Raw genomic sequence first — 9,124 nt, forward strand, 5'->3', positions numbered from 1 at the left:
ACACACATGGTGAGAGAGCAGAAAAGTAAAATGGCGATAAAGAAAGAGAGGGAGATTCATATGCATATGATATAATAACGTTTTATTACACCACGAAGTATTAATTCTACTGGACCTCTGCGTGGGTTACAAATTACAAAAAATAATAATAAATTATAAAAACTCAAAAACCTTATAATTAGCCTACGTAGAATCAAATCATCTTCTTATAAAAATGTTTAAAATATTTGGGAAAATGAAAAAAAAAACAATAAAAAATATAAGTATATAACATTTTAAATATTTTGCGCGATAAATGCGATTTTACATAAATAAATACTTCAAATATGCTCTAAAAAATTTAACCTACGGCTTCCTAAATACATGATACGGATAGATAATTGATTTCCTCGGTCGTATGTGGAGGCAAACAAAATATGCAACTGCATAAAAATCCAGTCGCTAAATATAACAAAACGTTCGACACTTTTTTTTTTAATTGGCTTTATCTATTTGACATACAGCCCCATTTTTGGTTTAGCCACTTCTGAATAGGCCCTGGTTTCGCCCAAAAGTTTTTTGAAAGTCGAAAGGCGAAACCAGGACATATTCACAAGAAATGGCGGATACGTGTCCAATATTTTGGCAAACAGAAGAATCAACAAAAAAAGTTTGGTTCAAATCCGTGTCACGTCAACCTGGACATCCCCTTGTCGTCCCAACATCGACAAGGACTGAAACAGGATGAATACTCACAATTGAGAAATTTAATTGAGGCTTTGTTAAAACATCTCTCATAATATCCCTATTGAAGCTTTGTTTTAAAAAAAGTCACAAAATTGAGAAATGTATGGTGATTAGTGACCGTTAATCGATAATAATTCAGAAATCGTGAGATGCGGTCTGGTGTGATGTAGGTTTCAGAAAAACATTTTCTTTATCGTGCCAACGTTTCGATCTTTATTGAGATCATCTTCAGGGCCTGGGATTTACAAACATTGTTTACATTTAACAAATACATTTAGGATGTGAAAAAGTGAATTTATACAATGCAAAAAAAATTAATATTCAAAGTATTTCTAACTAAAGTATTTCTAAAATTTTATAAACATAAAACAGCAATATCTCACTGGCACTCCCAACACGACACGCAAGAATGGCACCTTACGCAGAAAACAAACACTCTGAGTAGAAATACTTTGATTGAATATAAAAAAAATATATATTTTGCATTGTATAAATTCACTTTTCCACATCCAAAATGTAATTGTTAAATGTAAACAATGTTACAAATCCCAGGCCCTGAAGATGATCTCAATAAAGATCGAAACGTTGGCACGATAAAGAAAATGTTTTTCTGAAACCTACATCACACCAAACCGCTTCTCACGATTTCTGAATAAAAATTGAGAAATTTAATCGAAGTTAAAGCATATTTATTTCAATAGTTCTACCTTAACACGTCTGACTGTTAATTTTATACAGACTATCTTAAATTAATAAGAGAAACAAGAAAAATAAAACGTCAACACATAAAAATACAATAAAGAACGATTTTAAGGGGCGCCAGGGGCCATGAATTTTAACGTCTCAATGTACTTACAAATGGACTGGTTTTCCTTAAAAATATTTAAATTAGTTTCATGTTAAAAAAATGTTATTACGCGCTATTGAAATCCAGTGAAATTAAAATGTTGATTGTGGCCGTTCGAACAGTACAATAGAGGGACGAGCGAAGGACAAATTCTTCCTCTTTTCAGGTTGCAGGCGCCAGAAAATAAACTATTCAGTTTTGTCAAGCGTCTAAACAAATGATTCACCAATCCTCTGGTCTTAGATTTAGTTAGAAAACAAAAAAGTTAAGTCAAGGTGAAATGTTAAAACTATTGTACTACAACTTGGTACTATTATATACTCAAAGACAAAAAATCCGGACAACCTTGTTTTGTTGTTTATTTTAAACTGTATTTTTATTGTTATAAGAATCACAAGGTTGTCATTCTAATGAAAACCAAATTAAACGTCATCAGAAGTCATGACAGAATCCCAGTCTTCAACAAGAGCAGTTTGAAGATGTTTAACGCTTGACGGTACCGGGGAAGGTATTAACCCGTCTCTTTATCATGTCCCATCAGTGTTCTATGGGATTAATGTCAAAAGAGCGTATGGAGGTAATCCCTATCATCAATCATCAAATTTATGGTGAATGGGTATGGTATGGTGGAAAAGGATACTAGGAAGTGGGGTTTGTATTCCCCAGGCACTGCAGCCTTCTGGCTTATTGTACCTTCCTAGTTCCTTAGTTCAGTCAATAGACTCAATCCTTCTTCTTAGAAGTATCAGGTCATTGACTGTTGCTGCTGCAATTTGATTCCCTAAGTCTTTTCCATATGTTAGGTTTCATCTCAGTTGAGTTGTTGCTTCGCATTCGAAGATGATATGACACTCCTCATTACATAATCTGCAAATGGGGTCATCGCTGTACATACCCATGTTGTGTAGATGTTTTCTCAGATACCAGTGACCGGTTAGTAGTCCTACCACTCCTATGAGTTTGGCCCTCTCCAATTGCAGTGTTTTTGCCAGTCTCGGTGAGGGTTGTTTCATCATAAGTTTACTATGTCTAGCACCGCTGGAGTATATACACTTCTCCTTTTGTTTTGCTTGGATTCATTCTGCGATGGAAGATTCTATATTTGTTTTTGTTATCCCAAGAATAGGTTCGGGGCCTATGGTCTTGCAGATCCTCTTCTGGCCAGTCTGTCTGCTCTCTCGTTACCCAAAATTCCCCTGTGCCCTGGCACCCAAGATATCATCAGATTCTTGTGTTTCCCCAGATTTTGCAGATTTTGGATGCATTCACTGACTAATTTTGATGTGATTCTTTTACATGCTTTAATAGCTGCTTGGCTATCTGATCTTATGAGGATTGTTTTGTCAGTGTAACCTCTTTTAAGATTTTCCAGGGCACAAGCATTGATGGCATGTATTTCCGCTTGAAAGACAGAAGTGTACTTCCCTAATGAATTTGATTGCTTATGTTTTGGGCTTGTACAGAAAACGCCTGATCCGGTTCCTTCGTTTGTTTTGGAGCCATCTGTGTACCATATCATTGTATCTGATGCTCTCCTGTGTTCTTCCGCTCCTTTATAGTCCGTTGAGACTTTATAGGAAGTTGTGAAGATTGTTTCCGGGATCGTGGCAAATGGGACCAAATCTTCCAGAATAACTTCTTCAATGTACCTTATTATAGTCAAATAACCATTCTGTAGGATAATCTGTCCGCTATGGGCGTAGACGTCGATTTCACCCCGTACCATAACTGACGGTCTTGAAAACAGCATGGCACATAAATCAAAACGTTCTCCACGTCTTCTGGACACCCACGGTCCCGGACATCTGATAGGCACAATCCAAACTGACACTTTTCTGTCAAGAGAACATCTCACCATTGTTCAAACGTCCATGCGAGTTGCTGATTTGCGAATAATCGCCTTTCTGCACGATGCCTCTCCAGTCGTAGGTCACCTGATGCAGGACTCTAGATTCTAGGATACAATCACGAAGCCATCTGATGGCTGTTTTAGTGCTCACCCTTTGGAGTTGAATGAAAGGGAAGAACCGTAAAACGATAGTCTCTAGCCGTCGTAAATCGAGGTCGACCATTACTTTTTCTTCCGGTAGCCCTAAACCGCTGTACACCATCGTGTACGGCGGGGCTTCCCAAACTGTGGTCCGCCGACCCAAACTAGGGAGTCCGCGGCGAACTTCGAAAAAAAATAAAAGTATAATTGCAAAAATAAACGGAAAATGAATAAATAAAATTAAAAAACTAATAACAATGATTACTGAAAACGAAATTGTTTTATTTTGCAACAGCAGTCATTGTGTTTTCCACAGATTTTAACTTTGAAACAAATTACAGGGTCTTTTAATAAAGTTTTTGATGAGTTTGGTCAAATTATTAATTATCCATTTACGTTTTCCCCACGTAGTGTAGTGTAGGTTGAGATGGAGAGTTGGTGTCCGAGAGGATCGAAGTCACGATAGCTCAAGTGGTAGAGCAGCGGCGTATTTAGCCAACGGTCGTGGGTTCGAATCCCGCTCGTGACACTGATTTTTTATCTCAACCAAGACCTTAGAAAGAATTAAAGATTGAAGAAATTAATTGATTGAAATTATTAATTATATCAAGTCGCGGCCATTGAAGACTTTTCACACTACGATGTGACAATAAGTGAAGCCTTAATCATTCTCAGCTTCACCATACAGAAGTTAGGTGGATGTCTTGTGCAAAATCACTTTCACGATTTCAAAAATTACGTTCTGAAATCTTATCTCTGTTGATTGACAACAATTTCAAATTGGGCACTGGTAACAATGATGAGAAATGGCAGTATATACTGTCGTATTTTTAAGATATTTTCATTAAAATGAATGAGAAAAAAAACAGCTTTGGATTGAATCTGTGCAGAAGGAAGAAGCGGAGTGTTTGATGATATATGTGAACTCCTTAGAAGTTAGGAGATGTCCTTGGAGCACTACTTCCCAACAGCCCGAGATACAATGCTGCAAGACCATGAACGGATGGTCAAACCGTTTTTAATTTCGAGAAACCCAACCAGTCTATCTTCAAGTGGATACGAATGTTTGATAGACATTACTTCAGGCACCCCTTGAAATTTTCGAGTCCTATAGTTAACCCCATTTTTGACACCGTTTGAAAAACACAAAATTTCAACCGCTTGTTGAAAAAGCAAACTTTGCCACAACTGACCTATGCAAATCCGGATTTTCTCTCTATACAGCCACCAAATCTAACCAAAACCGTCTAGATTCTGAACCCGACCATCTGTCTCCAGCAATCAAAAATTAAATTGTGCAGACTAAAACATCCTCACTCTTCCTATTAAGTCAGTAATCATTAATGTTCAAATACTTTTGACATAGACTTGTTTGATTCCGTTCTGTCCAATTTGATTTTTGTGTTCCGGATTTTGTAAATAAAATTAAGTATGTCAATCAAATGTTTGTTTTCATCGCGATATCCCTCTCCATCATCTAATTAGAAAATGACTGGCTAATGCTAATTTATCAAACTTTAATTTACTAAATATGCTAAAAGAGTACAAATGCGAGGGGTCCGCCTAGGATTTTGTTCTGTGAAAAAGTTTGGGAAGTCCTAGTGTTTGGTAATATTTTCATATAATTAATAATTTGTATTTTTTAGGTTTTAACGAAGATACTTTATTTATTTGTTTACAATTTATTTGAAAGAAACAGAAACTTTTTGTTTGATGATTATGCTTTCTACGTGACACAAATAGATCGTGTTTTTAAGTTATTATTTATTTGTGGTAATTAGTGACCGTTAGTCGATGATTATTCGGAAATCGTGATATGCGGTCTGGTTTGATGTAGGGTTCAGAAAAACATTTTCTTTATCGTGCCAACGTTTCGAACTTTNGAGCATCTCACGATTTCCGAATAATTATCACTTATTAGCCACTTAGCTTTAAAAAAAAAGAAGAGATTTATTTTTAAGACTAAATTTGATATAGAACGCAATTTGTGCAAAAATATGTCGAAATATTCTGGAAAATGTGTAATTTACACGATCTATTTTTATATTAATTAATTTTAATTGAATTAATCTTTATCTTAATTATCAAATCTTCTTCTTACTAGGAGGATTTAAAAATAGCTGGACCGTCAATTTCCACCAATTTGATTGCATCGTTTTTAACAAGGGCTAAACAAAGGTCAAAGCATTTCTTGAAACAAATCACAAGTTTCCCATTCAGATTCTGAAACTTTTTAGCCAGCGGATCACTTTCACAGAACGAAATCCGCTCATTCAAGTATTTAAAATTAGATACTTACAGTATGTAGTAAATCAAAGTTTTATAAATTAGCCAGTCCGTTGCTAATTAAGTGATGGAGGGGGAGATCACTTTGAAAACAAACATTAGATTGACATGCTTAATTTTATTGACAAAACCCAGAACATAAAAATCAAATTGGACAGAACGGAATCAATAGATAGGTAAAACTCGAAGCAAATTCTATTGAATAAAAATTTGAACATTAATGATTGATTAACGAATTAATGGGAAGAGTGAGGTGTTTTAGACTCACAGTTTGGATCAGATTAAGTTCTCACATCGGAACATACTTGTCGGACTTTTTGCCCCTTATTAAGAATGAAGCATGAATTTTGAATCATTATTTCATATTTGTAGGGGGTTTTACATATTTTAAAAAGATGAGTGGGCTAGTTGAATGAGTTGATGAAGGTAGGACAAAGACGTTCGAGAAAACCAAAATTTCAAATTTACACACAATTAAATCTGTTTATTTTGAAATATGCCGATCCATAATTTTTTATGGGATTATTTCTTGGGAAACACAAAATTTTATATATTGAACCAATTAAACATTGCTCACATAATATCATTACAAACAATTAATCTTAATTAAGGTATCGGTTGAGATAAAAAAGTCAGTGTCATGGGCGGGATTCGAACCCACGACCTTCGGCTAAATACGCCGCTGCTCTACCACTTGAGCTATCGTGACTTCGATCCTCTCGGACACCAACTCTCCATCTCAGCCTACAACCTTCGAATTTTCCCTCTTTTTGCCATTTTCAACGTAAACAAATACTTTGAGCCCTGGAGATGAGCTCAATAAAGATCGAAACGTTGGCACTATAAAGAAAGTGTTTTTCTAAAACCTACGTCACACCAGACCGCATCTCACGATCTCCAAATAATCGTTAGTAGTATAAATGGTAAATAGCGTGGGACCAAAGATGCTCCCGTGTAGGACACCTTGTTTCGGCCTGCCTATTCGCACCTCACTCTGAACCAGCTGCCAGTTAATTATACGGTAGTAAAAGGTGGGTAGGAAACGTATAAATTTATACAGGATCCGTATATCCCTTATATCAAAACATGTTGGACCCGTCTGTGTTTCCTATTTTTGGAGAGGTTGTATTTCCCTACGTTTTTTACTGTCATGTAGGTACTCTCAGCGATACGTGAAAAAAAGGAGCTGGTTAACCTTTCAATTTCATCTTTAATGTATGTGATGTTTAAAATTTCATGCATATGCATATGCCATATGATTCTCTACCATAAAAAAACAGGAAATAGAGCCTTGATGGGACACTCTTCTCTTTTTCCACCTTGTTGAGAGTGTTGACATCAAAATTAAGTTTATGATCGAGGTGTAAACCATGTAAAACATTGTTACTCCAGGTAACATTTGAGGCACCAATTCTTATAGTTTCCCTGAGTTTAGGATATCGTTTTGTGAAGAATATTGTCTCAGTTTTTGTAGTTTTTAGCGCGATTTGGCAGTTTGTTAGTAATACCACTCTACTCTCCACGATGAATACAACGCTATATCGTTAGCAAACGTAGATATTTCACAGTTAAGCCTATAGAGTGCACTTATATGTTGAACAAGGTTGGCCCTAGAACTGAACCTTGTGGAACCCCATCATCAATTTAAGGTAACTCGAAATGTTCTGTTTTGTAGTGTATTATCCTAATAATGTATCTTGGGAATATTTTATGAGCTTGTAAGCAATACCTTTGTGCCAAACTGTATCGACTGCCTTCTCCATGTCTAATGTCAGAAGGAACCCATGCTGGCGCTCAGAATTAATGTAGGAAATAATGTAACGCTTTATTTTAAACCAATAGTTCGGTTCCAGTGTGAGACTTGACAGGGCTGATAAGCTGATTACTTTCCCTAGGTGAGAAAATTTGTGGGATGTTGGATGTAGTTGGTTCCAATGTGAGAGCAGTGCATTTAGCATTTGTTGCGCACGTCCTGGTACGAATAAAATTAAGAAGGGTGCGGCTAAGAAAGGAAGAAATTGAAATACATACCTCTATCTGTCTCTCTCTCTCATTTAGGAAGGAAAAAGTCGGTGGAACCTTGGGCAAAGTCAAGAACGGTGGTGGAACACTTCCTAGAATAAAATCCCGTTTTAATTTTCGAACTGCTGCACTGACCCAGTCTTAATCGTTAATAACCATCGGCCAAAGTTTCGTAAAACTACCAACAGGTCATTGTTGTACATAGCAATGTTTAATAATTGACAATTGTTGATTAGGATCAGGTATGTGGTGCAAAATGAAATAGTCGTTATCTTTTTTGCCAAGCTGGAAGGCTTAATAAAAAGCCGAAAGTTTGGCAAAAAAAAATAACGACTACTAAATTCACTAATTTCGTGGTCCGCTTGACCAATTAAAAATGGCAAAAAGGATGGAAAATTCAAAAGGTGCGGTTGAGATGGGAAGTTGGTGTCCGAGTGGATCGAGGTCACGATAGCTCAAGTGGTGGGTTCGAATCCCGCTCGTGCCATTGACTTTTTTTATCACAACTAAAAACCGTAATTAATGATAACGACTACATTTTGGACCGCATATCTGGTCTCAGTCATCAATTTTGAATCATCGCTGGTCGATAATTCTCTGTGTGAAATGTTTAATAATATTTGAGAAAATCTCACAATAATTAGCGATCCCAATTTTTCAAAAAAGTTTTCACTGTTTATACGTAATAATAAAATTCACTACTTTCGTGGTCCGCTTGACCAATTAATATATTACAATTAATTAAGGTTTTTAGTTGAGATAAACTTTTTCATTGACTTTTTTATCTCAATTAAAAACCTTAATTAATTGTAATAATAAAAGTTATTGGGGACGTCGGTGACCGCGACGGTTTAGGCGTTGACACGGCGCTCATGACAGTAAGGTAAAGGTCCCGGGTTCGAATCCAGCGGCCCTGCATTCGAACCCGACATACTTACAAATGTTTTGTTTTGTTTTTTCAAAAACACCGGCACCCCGAGGGTTTATATGACCTCTGCTGTTGCGAACAAAATAAAAAAATAAAAATAAAAGCTATTAATAAAACGACTTTTAACATTAAGAACATATGAAGAGGCGACCTTGAAAAATAATGACAAACATAAATGTGCCCTAATTATTTATTGCAATAGTTTCTTATTTCCTTAAAATTCCCTCTTTAATATGATGAATATTTTAACCCGGTCAAAAAATGAGAATAAATAATATAACAATACTTAACTTTTTTGTGAAAACTTTATTAACCAAAAACAATT

Source organism: Cimex lectularius, unplaced genomic scaffold (genome assembly GCF_000648675.2).
Source record: "Cimex lectularius strain Harlan isolate CLEC.00 unplaced genomic scaffold, Clec_2.1 scaffold26, whole genome shotgun sequence".
NCBI classification, from domain to species: Eukaryota; Metazoa; Arthropoda; class Insecta; order Hemiptera; family Cimicidae; genus Cimex; species Cimex lectularius.